Consider the following 16,996-nt stretch of genomic DNA (forward strand, 5'->3'; position numbering starts at 1 on the left):
TGGTCACCAAAGGTTCCTACTTTGGAGACGAACTTAAGTTAAACTTTATTATCGGGAAGTAACTTGTTAATTAGGTCAATAATCATCATACAATTAGTATTACATAAATAGAATGAACTATAGTAGGAATTTGGCAAGAATCCAAGCGAAAAAGGAAGGATAAAATTTTGGTCACCAAAGGTTCCTCCTTTGGAGACGAACTTAACTTAAACTTTATTATGGGGAAGTAACTTGTTAATTAGGTCCATAATCATCAGACAATGAGTATTACATAAATAGAATGACTATAGTAGGAATTTGGCAAGAAACCAAGCGAAAAAGGAAGGATAAAATTTTGGTCACCAAAGGTTCCTCCTTTGGAGACGAACTTAACTTAAACTTTATTTTGGGGAAGTAACTTGGTAATTAGGTCAATGATTATCATACAATGAGTATTACGTAAATAGAATGAACTATAGTAGGAATTTGGGAAGAATCCAAGCGAAAAAGGAAGGATAAACTTTTGGTCACCAAAGGTTCCTACTTTGGAGACGAACTTAAGTTAAACTTTATTATCGGAAAGTAACTTGTTAATTAGGTCCATAAACATCACCCAATTAGTATTACTTAAATAGAATGAACTATAGTAGGAATTTGGCAAGAATCCAAGCGAAAAATAAAGGATAAACTTTTGGTCACCAAAGGTTCCTCCTTTGGAGACGAACTTAACTTAAACTTTATTTTGGGGAAGTAACTTGGTAATTAGGTCAATGATTATCATACAATGAGTATTACGTAAATAGAATGAACTATAGTAGGAATTTGGCAAGAATCCAAGCGAAAAATAAAGGATAAACTTTTGGTCACCAAAGGTTCCTCCTTTGGAGACGAACTTAACTTAAACTTTATTTTGGCGAAGTAACTTGTTAATTAGGTCCATAATCATCACACAATGAGTATTACATAAATAGAATGAACTATAGTAGGAATTTGGCAAGCAACCAAGCGAAAAAGGAAGGATAAAATTTTGGTCACCAAAGGTTCCTCCTTTGGAGACGAACTTAACTTAAACTTTATTATTGGGAAGTAACTTGTTAATTAGGTCCATAATCATCATACAATGAGTATTACATAAATAGAATGAACTATAGTAGGACTTTGGGAAGAACCAAGCCAAAAAGGTAGGATAAAATTTTGGTCACCAAAGGTTCCTCCTTTGGAGACGAACTTACGTTAAACTTTATTATGGGGAAGTAACTTGTTAATTAGGTCCATAATCATCATACAACGAGTATTACATAAAGAGAATGAACTATAGTTGGAATTTGGGAAGAAACCAAGCCAAAAAGGTAGGATAAAATTTTGGTCACCAAAGGTTCCTACTTTGGAGACGAACTTAAGTTAAAATTTATTATCCTGAACTAACTTGTTAATTAGGTCAATAATCATCATACAATTAGTATTACATAAATAGAATGAACTATAGTAGGAATTTGGCAAGAAACCAAGCGAAAAAGGATGGATAAATTTTTGGTCACCAAAGGTTCCTCCTTTGGAGACGAACTTAAGTTAAACTTTATTATCGGGAACTAAGTTGTTAATTAGGTCAATAATCATCATACAATTAGTATTACATAAATAGAATGAACTATAGTAGGAATTTGGCAAGAAACCAAGCGAAAAAGGATGGATAAAATTTTGGTCACCAAAGTTTCCTCCTTTGGAGACGAACTTAAGTTAAACTTTATTATCAGGAACTAACTTGTTAATTAGGTCAATAATCATCATACAATTAGTATTACATAAATAGAATGAACTATAGTAGGAATTTGGCAAGAAACCAAGCGAAAAAGGATGGATAAAATTTTGGTCACCAAAGGTTCCTCCTTTGGAGACGAACTTAAGTTAAACTTTATTATCGGGAACTAAGTTGTTAATTAGGTCAATAATCATCATACAATTAGTATTACATAAATAGAATGAACTATAGTAGGAATTTGGCAAGAAACCAAGCGAAAAAGGATGGATAAAATTTTGGTCACCAAAGTTTCCTCCTTTGGAGACGAACTTAACTTAAACTTTATTTTGGGAAAGTAACTTGTTAATTAGGTCAATAATCATCATACAATGAGTATTACGTAAATAGAATGAACTATAGTAGGAATTTGGGAAGAATCCAAGCGAAAAAGGAAGGATAAACTTTTGGTCACCAAAGGTTCCTCCTTTGGAGACGAACTTAAGTTAAACTTTATTATCGGAAAGTAACTTGTTAATTAGGTCCATAAACATCACACAATTAGTATTACTTAAATAGACTGAACTATAGTAGGAATTTGGGAAGAATCCAAGCGAAAAAGGAAGGATAAACTTTTGGTCACCAAAGGTTCCTACTTTGGAGACGAACTTAAGTTAAACTTTATTATCGGAAAGTAACTTGTTAATTAGGTCCATAAACATCATACAATGAGTATTACATAAATAGAATGAACTATAGTAGGAATTTGGGAAGAAACCAAGCCAAAAAGGTAGGATAAAATTTTGGTCACCAAAGGTTCCTACTTTGGAGACGAACTTAAGTTAAACTTTATTATCGGGAAGTAACTTGTTAATTAGGTCAATAATCATCATACAATTAGTATTACATAAATAGAATGAACTATAGTAGGAATTTGGCAAGAATCCAAGCGAAAAAGGAAGGATAAAATTTTGGTCACCAAAGGTTCCTCCTTTGGAGACGAACTTAACTTAAACTTTATTATGGGGAAGTAACTTGTTAATTAGGTCCATAATCATCAGACAATGAGTATTACATAAATAGAATGACTATAGTAGGAATTTGGCAAGAAACCAAGCGAAAAAGGAAGGATAAAATTTTGGTCACCAAAGGTTCCTCCTTTGGAGACGAACTTAACTTAAACTTTATTTTGGGGAAGTAACTTGGTAATTAGGTCAATGATTATCATACAATGAGTATTACGTAAATAGAATGAACTATAGTAGGAATTTGGGAAGAATCCAAGCGAAAAAGGAAGGATAAACTTTTGGTCACCAAAGGTTCCTACTTTGGAGACGAACTTAAGTTAAACTTTATTATCGGAAAGTAACTTGTTAATTAGGTCCATAAACATCACCCAATTAGTATTACTTAAATAGAATGAACTATAGTAGGAATTTGGCAAGAATCCAAGCGAAAAATAAAGGATAAACTTTTGGTCACCAAAGGTTCCTCCTTTGGAGACGAACTTAACTTAAACTTTATTTTGGGGAAGTAACTTGGTAATTAGGTCAATGATTATCATACAATGAGTATTACGTAAATAGAATGAACTATAGTAGGAATTTGGCAAGAATCCAAGCGAAAAATAAAGGATAAACTTTTGGTCACCAAAGGTTCCTCCTTTGGAGACGAACTTAACTTAAACTTTATTTTGGCGAAGTAACTTGTTAATTAGGTCCATAATCATCACACAATGAGTATTACATAAATAGAATGAACTATAGTAGGAATTTGGCAAGCAACCAAGCGAAAAAGGAAGGATAAAATTTTGGTCACCAAAGGTTCCTCCTTTGGAGACGAACTTAACTTAAACTTTATTATTGGGAAGTAACTTGTTAATTAGGTCCATAATCATCATACAATGAGTATTACATAAATAGAATGAACTATAGTAGGACTTTGGGAAGAACCAAGCCAAAAAGGTAGGATAAAATTTTGGTCACCAAAGGTTCCTCCTTTGGAGACGAACTTACGTTAAACTTTATTATGGGGAAGTAACTTGTTAATTAGGTCCATAATCATCATACAACGAGTATTACATAAAGAGAATGAACTATAGTTGGAATTTGGGAAGAAACCAAGCCAAAAAGGTAGGATAAAATTTTGGTCACCAAAGGTTCCTACTTTGGAGACGAACTTAAGTTAAAATTTATTATCCTGAACTAACTTGTTAATTAGGTCAATAATCATCATACAATTAGTATTACATAAATAGAATGAACTATAGTAGGAATTTGGCAAGAAACCAAGCGAAAAAGGATGGATAAATTTTTGGTCACCAAAGGTTCCTCCTTTGGAGACGAACTTAAGTTAAACTTTATTATCGGGAACTAAGTTGTTAATTAGGTCAATAATCATCATACAATTAGTATTACATAAATAGAATGAACTATAGTAGGAATTTGGCAAGAAACCAAGCGAAAAAGGATGGATAAAATTTTGGTCACCAAAGTTTCCTCCTTTGGAGACGAACTTAACTTAAACTTTATTTTGGGAAAGTAACTTGTTAATTAGGTCAATAATCATCATACAATGAGTATTACGTAAATAGAATGAACTATAGTAGGAATTTGGGAAGAATCCAAGCGAAAAAGGAAGGATAAACTTTTGGTCACCAAAGGTTCCTCCTTTGGAGACGAACTTAAGTTAAACTTTATTATCGGAAAGTAACTTGTTAATTAGGTCCATAAACATCACACAATTAGTATTACTTAAATAGACTGAACTATAGTAGGAATTTGGGAAGAATCCAAGCGAAAAAGGAAGGATAAACTTTTGGTCACCAAAGGTTCCTACTTTGGAGACGAACTTAAGTTAAACTTTATTATCGGAAAGTAACTTGTTAATTAGGTCCATAAACATCATACAATGAGTATTACATAAATAGAATGAACTATAGTAGGAATTTGGGAAGAAACCAAGCCAAAAAGGTAGGATAAAATTTTGGTCACCAAAGGTTCCTACTTTGGAGACGAACTTAAGTTAAACTTTATTATCGGGAAGTAACTTGTTAATTAGGTCAATAATCATCATACAATTAGTATTACATAAATAGAATGAACTATAGTAGGAATTTGGCAAGAATCCAAGCGAAAAAGGAAGGATAAAATTTTGGTCACCAAAGGTTCCTCCTTTGGAGACGAACTTAACTTAAACTTTATTATGGGGAAGTAACTTGTTAATTAGGTCCATAATCATCAGACAATGAGTATTACATAAATAGAATGACTATAGTAGGAATTTGGCAAGAAACCAAGCGAAAAAGGAAGGATAAAATTTTGGTCACCAAAGGTTCCTCCTTTGGAGACGAACTTAACTTAAACTTTATTTTGGGGAAGTAACTTGGTAATTAGGTCAATGATTATCATACAATGAGTATTACGTAAATAGAATGAACTATAGTAGGAATTTGGGAAGAATCCAAGCGAAAAAGGAAGGATAAACTTTTGGTCACCAAAGGTTCCTACTTTGGAGACGAACTTAAGTTAAACTTTATTATCGGAAAGTAACTTGTTAATTAGGTCCATAAACATCACCCAATTAGTATTACTTAAATAGAATGAACTATAGTAGGAATTTGGCAAGAATCCAAGCGAAAAATAAAGGATAAACTTTTGGTCACCAAAGGTTCCTCCTTTGGAGACGAACTTAACTTAAACTTTATTTTGGGGAAGTAACTTGGTAATTAGGTCAATGATTATCATACAATGAGTATTACGTAAATAGAATGAACTATAGTAGGAATTTGGCAAGAATCCAAGCGAAAAATAAAGGATAAACTTTTGGTCACCAAAGGTTCCTCCTTTGGAGACGAACTTAACTTAAACTTTATTTTGGCGAAGTAACTTGTTAATTAGGTCCATAATCATCACACAATGAGTATTACATAAATAGAATGAACTATAGTAGGAATTTGGCAAGCAACCAAGCGAAAAAGGAAGGATAAAATTTTGGTCACCAAAGGTTCCTCCTTTGGAGACGAACTTAACTTAAACTTTATTATTGGGAAGTAACTTGTTAATTAGGTCCATAATCATCATACAATGAGTATTACATAAATAGAATGAACTATAGTAGGACTTTGGGAAGAACCAAGCCAAAAAGGTAGGATAAAATTTTGGTCACCAAAGGTTCCTCCTTTGGAGACGAACTTACGTTAAACTTTATTATGGGGAAGTAACTTGTTAATTAGGTCCATAATCATCATACAACGAGTATTACATAAAGAGAATGAACTATAGTTGGAATTTGGGAAGAAACCAAGCCAAAAAGGTAGGATAAAATTTTGGTCACCAAAGGTTCCTACTTTGGAGACGAACTTAAGTTAAAATTTATTATCCTGAACTAACTTGTTAATTAGGTCAATAATCATCATACAATTAGTATTACATAAATAGAATGAACTATAGTAGGAATTTGGCAAGAAACCAAGCGAAAAAGGATGGATAAATTTTTGGTCACCAAAGGTTCCTCCTTTGGAGACGAACTTAAGTTAAACTTTATTATCGGGAACTAACTTGTTAATTAGGTCAATAATCATCATACAATTAGTATTACATAAATAGAATGAACTATAGTAGGAATTTGGCAAGAAACCAAGCGAAAAAGGATGGATAAAATTTTGGTCACCAAAGGTTCCTCCTTGGGAGACGAACTTAACTTAAACTTTATTTTGGGAAAGTAACTTGTTAATTAGGTCAATAATCATCATACAATGAGTATTACGTAAATAGAATGAACTATAGTAGGAATTTGGGAAGAATCCAAGCGAAAAAGGAAGGATAAACTTTTGGTCACCAAAGGTTCCTCCTTTGGAGACGAACTTAAGTTAAACTTTATTATCGGAAAGATACTTGTTAATTAGGTCCATAAACATCACACAATTAGTATTACTTAAATAGAATGAACTATAGTAGGAATTTGGGAAGAATCCAAGCGAAAAAGGAAGGATAAACTTTTGGTCACCAAAGGTTCCTCCTTTGGAGACGAACTTAAGTTAAACTTTATTATCGGAAAGTAACTTGTTAATTAGGTCCATAATCATCATACAATGAGTATTACATAAATAGAATGAACTATAGTAGGAATTTGGCAAGAAAGCAAGCGAAAAAGGAAGGATAAAATTTTGGTCACCAAAGGTTCCTCCTTTGGAGACGAACATAACTTAAACTTTATTATGGGGAAGTAACTTGTTAATTAGGTCCATAATCATCATACAATGAGTATTACATAAATAGAATGAACTATAGTAGGAATTTGGGAAGAAACCAAGCCAAAAAGGTAGGATAAAATTTTGGTCACCAAAGGTTCCTCCTTTGGAGACGAACTTACGTTAAACTTTATTATGGGGAAGTAACTTGTTAATTAGGTCCATAATCATCATACAACGAGTATTACATAAAGAGAATGAACTATAGTAGGAATTTGGGAAGAAACCAAGCCAAAAAGGTAGGATAAAATTTTGGTCACCAAAGGTTCCTACTTTGGAGACGAACTTAAGTTAAACTTTATTATCGGGAACTAACTTGTTAATTAGGTCAATAATCATCATACAATTAGTATTACATAAATAGAATGAACTATAGTAGGAATTTGGCAAGAAACCAAGCGAAAAAGGATGGATAAAATTTTGGTCACCAAAGGTTCCTCCTTTGGAGACGAACTTAAGTTAAACTTTATTATCGGGAACTAAGTTGTTAATAAGGTCAATAATCATCATACAATTAGTATTACATAAATAGAATGAACTATAGTAGGAATTTGGCAAGAAACCAAGCGAAAAAGGATGGATAAAATTTTGGTCACCAAAGTTTCCTCCTTTGGAGACGAACTTAACTTAAACTTTATTTTGGGAAAGTAACTTGTTAATTAGGTCAATAATCATCATACAATGAGTATTACGTAAATAGAATGAACTATAGTAGGAATTTGGGAAGAATCCAAGCGAAAAAGGAAGGATAAACTTTTGGCCACCAAAGGTTCCTCCTTTGGAGACGAACTTAAGTTAAACTTTATTATCGGAAAGTAACTTGTTAATTAGGTCCATAAACATCACACAATTAGTATTACTTAAATAGACTGAACAATAGTAGGAATTTGGGAAGAATCCAAGCGAAAAAGGAAGGATAAACTTTTGGTCACCAAAGGTTCCTACTTTGGAGACGAACTTAAGTTAAACTTTATTATCGGAAAGTAACTTGTTAATTAGGTCCATAAACATCATACAATGAGTATTACATAAATAGAATGAACTATAGTAGGAATTTGGGAAGAAACCAAGCCAAAAAGGTAGGATAAAATTTTGGTCACCAAAGGTTCCTACTTTGGAGACGAACTTAAGTTAAACTTTATTATCGGGAAGTAACTTGTTAATTAGGTCAATAATCATCATACAATTAGTATTACATAAATAGAATGAACTATAGTAGGAATTTGGCAAGAATCCAAGCGAAAAAGGAAGGATAAACTTTTGGTCACCAAAGGTTCCTCCTTTGGAGACGAACTTAACTTAAACTTTATTATGGGGAAGTAACTTGTTAATTAGGTCCATAATCATCAGACAATGAGTATTACATAAATAGAATGACTATAGTAGGAATTTGGCAAGAAACCAAGCGAAAAAGGAAGGATAAAATTTTGGTCACCAAAGGTTCCTCCTTTGGTGACGAACTTAACTTAAACTTTATTTTGGGGAAGTAACTTGGTAATTAGGTCAATGATTATCATACAATGAGTATTACGTAAATAGAATGAACTATAGTAGGAATTTGGGAAGAATCCAAGCGAAAAAGGAAGGATAAACTTTTGGTCACCAAAGGTTCCTACTTTGGAGACGAACTTAAGTTAAACTTTATTATCGGAAAGTAACTTGTTAATTAGGTCCATAAACATCACACAATTAGTATTACTTAAATAGAATGAACTATAGTAGGAATTTGGCAAGAATCCAAGCGAAAAATAAAGGATAAACTTTTGGTCACCAAAGGTTCCTCCTTTGGAGACGAACTTAACTTAAACTTTATTTTGGGGAAGTAACTTGGTAATTAGGTCAATGATTATCATACAATGAGTATTACGTAAATAGAATGAACTATAGTAGGAATTTGGCAAGAATCCAAGCGAAAAATAAAGGATAAACTTTTGGTCACCAAAGGTTCCTCCTTTGGAGACGAACTTAACTTAAACTTTATTTTGGCGAAGTAACTTGTTAATTAGGTCCATAATCATCACACAATGAGTATTACATAAATAGAATGGCTATAGTAGGAATTTGGCAAGAAACCAAGCGAAAAAGGAAGGATAAAATTTTGGTCACCAAAGGTTCCTCCTTTGGAGACGAACTTAACTTAAACTTTATTTTGGGGAAGTAACTTGGTAATTAGGTCAATGATTATCATACAATGAGTATTACGTAAATAGAATGAACTATAGTAGGAATTTGGCAAGAATCCAAGCGAAAAATAAAGGATAAACTTTTGGTCACCAAAGGTTCCTCCTTTGGAGACGAACTTAACTTAAACTTTATTTTGGCGAAGTAACTTGTTAATTAGGTCCATAATCATCACACAATGAGTATTACATAAATAGAATGAACTATAGTAGGAATTTGGCAAGCAACCAAGCGAAAAAGGAAGGATAAAATTTTGGTCACCAAAGGTTCCTCCTTTGGAGACGAACTTAACTTAAACTTTATTATTGGGAAGTAACTTGTTAATTAGGTCCATAATCATCATACAATGAGTATTACATAAATAGAATGAACTATAGTAGGAATTTGGGAAGAACCAAGCCAAAAAGGTAGGATAAAATTTTGGTCACCAAAGGTTCCTCCTTTGGAGACGAACTTACGTTAAACTTTATTATGGGGAAGTAACTTGTTAATTAGGTCCATAATCATCATACAACGAGTATTACATAAAGAGAATGAACTATAGTTGGAATTTGGGAAGAAACCAAGCCAAAAAGGTAGGATAAAATTTTGGTCACCAAAGGTTCCTACTTTGGAGACGAACTTAAGTTAAAATTTATTATCCTGAACTAACTTGTTAATTAGGTCAATAATCATCATACAATTAGTATTACATAAATAGAATGAACTATAGTAGGAATTTGGCAAGAAACCAAGCGAAAAAGGATGGATAAATTTTTGGTCACCAAAGGTTCCTCCTTTGGAGACGAACTTAAGTTAAACTTTATTATCGGGAACTAACTTGTTAATTAGGTCAATAATCATCATACAATTAGTATTACATAAATAGAATGAACTATAGTAGGAATTTGGCAAGAAACCAAGCGAAAAAGGATGGATAAAATTTTGGTCACCAAAGGTTCCTCCTTGGGAGACGAACTTAACTTAAACTTTATTTTGGGAAAGTAACTTGTTAATTAGGTCAATAATCATCATACAATGAGTATTACGTAAATAGAATGAACTATAGTAGGAATTTGGGAAGAATCCAAGCGAAAAAGGAAGGATAAACTTTTGGTCACCAAAGGTTCCTCCTTTGGAGACGAACTTAAGTTAAACTTTATTATCGGAAAGATACTTGTTAATTAGGTCCATAAACATCACACAATTAGTATTACTTAAATAGAATGAACTATAGTAGGAATTTGGGAAGAATCCAAGCGAAAAAGGAAGGATAAACTTTTGGTCACCAAAGGTTCCTCCTTTGGAGACGAACTTAAGTTAAACTTTATTATCGGAAAGTAACTTGTTAATTAGGTCCATAATCATCATACAATGAGTATTACATAAATAGAATGAACTATAGTAGGAATTTGGCAAGAAAGCAAGCGAAAAAGGAAGGATAAAATTTTGGTCACCAAAGGTTCCTCCTTTGGAGACGAACATAACTTAAACTTTATTATGGGGAAGTAACTTGTTAATTAGGTCCATAATCATCATACAATGAGTATTACATAAATAGAATGAACTATAGTAGGAATTTGGGAAGAAACCAAGCCAAAAAGGTAGGATAAAATTTTGGTCACCAAAGGTTCCTCCTTTGGAGACGAACTTACGTTAAACTTTATTATGGGGAAGTAACTTGTTAATTAGGTCCATAATCATCATACAACGAGTATTACATAAAGAGAATGAACTATAGTAGGAATTTGGGAAGAAACCAAGCCAAAAAGGTAGGATAAAATTTTGGTCACCAAAGGTTCCTACTTTGGAGACGAACTTAAGTTAAACTTTATTATCGGGAACTAACTTGTTAATTAGGTCAATAATCATCATACAATTAGTATTACATAAATAGAATGAACTATAGTAGGAATTTGGCAAGAAACCAAGCGAAAAAGGATGGATAAAATTTTGGTCACCAAAGGTTCCTCCTTTGGAGACGAACTTAAGTTAAACTTTATTATCGGGAACTAAGTTGTTAATTAGGTCAATAATCATCATACAATTAGTATTACATAAATAGAATGAACTATAGTAGGAATTTGGCAAGAAACCAAGCGAAAAAGGATGGATAAAATTTTGGTCACCAAAGTTTCCTCCTTTGGAGACGAACTTAACTTAAACTTTATTTTGGGAAAGTAACTTGTTAATTAGGTCAATAATCATCATACAATGAGTATTACGTAAATAGAATGAACTATAGTAGGAATTTGGGAAGAATCCAAGCGAAAAAGGAAGGATAAACTTTTGGCCTCCAAAGGTTCCTCCTTTGGAGACGAACTTAAGTTAAACTTTATTATCGGAAAGTAACTTGTTAATTAGGTCCATAAACATCACACAATTAGTATTACTTAAATAGACTGAACTATAGTAGGAATTTGGGAAGAATCCAAGCGAAAAAGGAAGGATAAACTTTTGGTCACCAAAGGTTCCTACTTTGGAGACGAACTTAAGTTAAACTTTATTATCGGAAAGTAACTTGTTAATTAGGTCCATAAACATCATACAATGAGTATTACATAAATAGAATGAACTATAGTAGGAATTTGGGAAGAAACCAAGCCAAAAAGGTAGGATAAAATTTTGGTCACCAAAGGTTCCTACTTTGGAGACGAACTTAAGTTAAACTTTATTATCGGGAAGTAACTTGTTAATTAGGTCACTAATCATCATACAATTAGTATTACATAAATAGAATGAACTATAGTAGGAATTTGGCAAGAATCCAAGCGAAAAAGGAAGGATAAACTTTTGGTCACCAAAGGTTCCTCCTTTGGAGACGAACTTAACTTAAACTTTATTATGGGGAAGTAACTTGTTAATTAGGTCCATAATCATCAGACAATGAGTATTACATAAATAGAATGACTATAGTAGGAATTTGGCAAGAAACCAAGCGAAAAAGGAAGGATAAAATTTTGGTCACCAAAGGTTCCTCCTTTGGTGACGAACTTAACTTAAACTTTATTTTGGGGAAGTAACTTGGTAATTAGGTCAATGATTATCATACAATGAGTATTACGTAAATAGAATGAACTATAGTAGGAATTTGGGAAGAATCCAAGCGAAAAAGGAAGGATAAACTTTTGGTCACCAAAGGTTCCTACTTTGGAGACGAACTTAAGTTAAACTTTATTATCGGAAAGTAACTTGTTAATTAGGTCCATAAACATCACACAATTAGTATTACTTAAATAGAATGAACTATAGTAGGAATTTGGCAAGAATCCAAGCGAAAAATAAAGGATAAACTTTTGGTCACCAAAGGTTCCTCCTTTGGAGACGAACTTAACTTAAACTTTATTTTGGGGAAGTAACTTGGTAATTAGGTCAATGATTATCATACAATGAGTATTACGTAAATAGAATGAACTATAGTAGGAATTTGGCAAGAATCCAAGCGAAAAATAAAGGATAAACTTTTGGTCACCAAAGGTTCCTCCTTTGGAGACGAACTTAACTTAAACTTTATTTTGGCGAAGTAACTTGTTAATTAGGTCCATAATCATCACACAATGAGTATTACATAAATAGAATGAACTATAGTAGGAATTTGGCAAGCAACCAAGCGAAAAAGGAAGGATAAAATTTTGGTCACCAAAGGTTCCTCCTTTGGAGACGAACTTAACTTAAACTTTATTATTGGGAAGTAACTTGTTAATTAGGTCCATAATCATCATACAATGAGTATTACATAAATAGAATGAACTATAGTAGGAATTTGGGAAGAACCAAGCCAAAAAGGTAGGATAAAATTTTGGTCACCAAAGGTTCCTCCTTTGGAGACGAACTTACGTTAAACTTTATTATGGGGAAGTAACTTGTTAATTAGGTCCATAATCATCATACAACGAGTATTACTTAAAGAGAATGAACTATAGTTGGAATTTGGGAAGAAACCAAGCCAAAAAGGTAGGATAAAATTTTGGTCACCAAAGGTTCCTACTTTGGAGACGAACTTAAGTTAAAATTTATTATCCTGAACTAACTTGTTAATTAGGTCAATAATCATCATACAATTAGTATTACATAAATAGAATGAACTATAGTAGGAATTTGGCAAGAAACCAAGCGAAAAAGGATGGATAAATTTTTGGTCACCAAAGGTTCCTCCTTTGGAGACGAACTTAAGTTAAACTTTATTATCGGGAACTAACTTGTTAATTAGGTCAATAATCATCATACAATTAGTATTACATAAATAGAATGAACTATAGTAGGAATTTGGCAAGAAACCAAGCGAAAAAGGATGGATAAAATTTTGGTCACCAAAGGTTCCTCCTTTGGAGACGAACTTAACTTAAACTTTATTTTGGGAAAGTAACTTGGTAATTAGGTCAATGATTATCATACAATGAGTATTACGTAAATAGAATGAACTATAGTAGGAATTTGGGAAGAATCCAAGCCAAAAAGGTAGGATAAAATTTTGGTCACCAAAGGTTCCTACTTTGGAGACGAACTTAAGTTAAAATTTATTATCCTGAACTAACTTGTTAATTAGGTCAATAATCATCATACAATTAGTATTACATAAATAGAATGAACTATAGTAGGAATTTGGCAAGAAACCAAGCGAAAAAGGATGGATAAATTTTTGGTCACCAAAGGTTCCTCCTTTGGAGACGAACTTAAGTTAAAATTTATTATCCTGAACTAACTTGTTAATTAGGTCAATAATCATCATACAATTAGTATTACATAAATAGAATGAACTATAGTAGGAATTTGGCAAGAAACCAAGCGAAAAAGGATGGATAAAATTTTGGTCACCAAAGGTTCCTCCTTTGGAGACGAACTTAACTTAAACTTTATTATGGGGAAGTAACTTGTTAATTAGGTCCATAATCATCAGACAATGAGTATTACATAAATAGAATGACTATAGTAGGAATTTGGCAAGAAACCAAGCGAAAAAGGAAGGATAAAATTTTGGTCACCAAAGGTTCCTCCTTTGGAGACGAACTTAACTTAAACTTTATTTTGGGGAAGTAACTTGGTAATTAGGTCAATGATTATCATACAATGAGTATTACGTAAATAGAATGAACTATAGTAGGAATTTGGGAAGAATCCAAGCGAAAAAGGAAGGATAAACTTTTGGTCACCAAAGGTTCCTACTTTGGAGACGAACTTAAGTTAAACTTTATTATCGGAAAGTAACTTGTTAATTAGGTCCATAAACATCACACAATTAGTATTACTTAAATAGAATGAACTATAGTAGGAATTTGGCAAGAATCCAAGCGAAAAATAAAGGATAAACTTTTGGTCACCAAAGGTTCCTCCTTTGGAGACGAACTTAACTTAAACTTTATTTTGGGGAAGTAACTTGGTAATTAGGTCAATGATTATCATACAATGAGTATTACGTAAATAGAATGAACTATAGTAGGAATTTGGCAAGAATCCAAGCGAAAAATAAAGGATAAACTTTTGGTCACCAAAGGTTCCTCCTTTGGAGACGAACTTAACTTAAACTTTATTTTGGCGAAGTAACTTGTTAATTAGGTCCATAATCATCACACAATGAGTATTACATAAATAGAATGAACTATAGTAGGAATTTGGCAAGCAACCAAGCGAAAAAGGAAGGATAAACTTTTGGTCACCAAAGGTTCCTACTTTGGAGACGAACTTAAGTTAAACTTTATTATCGGAAAGTAACTTGTTAATTAGGTCCATAAACATCACACAATTAGTATTACTTAAATAGAATGAACTATAGTAGGAATTTGGCAAGAATCCAAGCGAAAAATAAAGGATAAACTTTTGGTCACCAAAGGTTCCTCCTTTGGAGACGAACTTAACTTAAACTTTATTTTGGGGAAGTAACTTGGTAATTAGGTCAATGATTATCATACAATGAGTATTACGTAAATAGAATGAACTATAGTAGGAATTTGGCAAGAATCCAAGCGAAAAATAAAGGATAAACTTTTGGTCACCAAAGGTTCCTCCTTTGGAGACGAACTTAACTTAAACTTTATTTTGGCGAAGTAACTTGTTAATTAGGTCCATAATCATCACACAATGAGTATTACATAAATAGAATGAACTATAGTAGGAATTTGGCAAGCAACCAAGCGAAAAAGGAAGGATAAAATTTTGGTCACCAAAGGTTCCTCCTTTGGAGACGAACTTAACTTAAACTTTATTATTGGGAAGTAACTTGTTAATTAGGTCCATAATCATCATACAATGAGTATTACATAAATAGAATGAACTATAGTAGGAATTTGGGAAGAACCAAGCCAAAAAGGTAGGATAAAATTTTGGTCACCAAAGGTTCCTCCTTTGGAGACGAACTTACGTTAAACTTTATTATGGGGAAGTAACTTGTTAATTAGGTCCATAATCATCATACAACGAGTATTACATAAAGAGAATGAACTATAGTTGGAATTTGGGAAGAAACCAAGCCAAAAAGGTAGGATAAAATTTTGGTCACCAAAGGTTCCTACTTTGGAGACGAACTTAAGTTAAAATTTATTATCCTGAACTAACTTGTTAATTAGGTCAATAATCATCATACAATTAGTATTACATAAATAGAATGAACTATAGTAGGAATTTGGCAAGAAACCAAGCGAAAAAGGATGGATAAATTTTTGGTCACCAAAGGTTCCTCCTTTGGAGACGAACTTAAGTTAAACTTTATTATCGGGAACTAACTTGTTAATTAGGTCAATAATCATCATACAATTAGTATTACATAAATAGAATGAACTATAGTAGGAATTTGGCAAGAAACCAAGCGAAAAAGGATGGATAAAATTTTGGTCACCAAAGGTTCCTCCTTGGGAGACGAACTTAACTTAAACTTTATTTTGGGAATGTAACTTGTTAATTAGGTTAATAATCATCATACAATGAGTATTACGTAAATAGAATGAACTATAGTAGGAATTTGGGAAGAATCCAAGCGAAAAAGGAAGGATAAACTTTTGGTCACCAAAGGTTCCTCCTTTGGAGACGAACTTAAGTTAAACTTTATTATCGGAAAGATACTTGTTAATTAGGTCCATAAACATCACACAATTAGTATTACTTAAATAGAATGAACTATAGTAGGAATTTGGGAAGAATCCAAGCGAAAAAGGAAGGATAAACTTTTGGTCACCAAAGGTTCCTCCTTTGGAGACGAACTTAAGTTAAACTTTATTATCGGAAAGTAACTTGTTAATTAGGTCCATAATCATCATACAATGAGTATTACATAAATAGAATGAACTATAGTAGGAATTTGGCAAGAAAGCAAGCGAAAAAGGAAGGATAAAATTTTGGTCACCAAAGGTTCCTCCTTTGGAGACGAACATAACTTAAACTTTATTATGGGGAAGTAACTTGTTAATTAGGTCCATAATCATCATACAATGAGTATTACATAAATAGAATGAACTATAGTAGGAATTTGGGAAGAAACCAAGCCAAAAAGGTAGGATAAAATTTTGGTCACCAAAGGTTCCTCCTTTGGAGACGAACTTACGTTAAACTTTATTATGGGGAAGTAACTTGTTAATTAGGTCCATAATCATCATACAACGAGTATTACATAAAGAGAATGAACTATAGTAGGAATTTGGGAAGAAACCAAGCCAAAAAGGTAGGATAAAATTTTGGTCACCAAAGGTTCCTACTTTGGAGACGAACTTAAGTTAAACTTTATTATCGGGAACTAACTTGTTAATTAGGTCAATAATCATCATACAATTAGTATTACATAAATAGAATGAACTATAGTAGGAATTTGGCAAGAAACCAAGCGAAAAAGGATGGATAAAATTTTGGTCACCAAAGGTTCCTCCTTTGGAGACGAACTTAAGTTA

The sequence above is a fragment of the Medicago sativa genome, chromosome 4 (genome assembly GCF_051527215.1).
Source record: "Medicago sativa cultivar Bolivia chromosome 4, Bolivia_mono, whole genome shotgun sequence".
Lineage (NCBI taxonomy): Eukaryota > Viridiplantae > Streptophyta > Magnoliopsida > Fabales > Fabaceae > Medicago > Medicago sativa.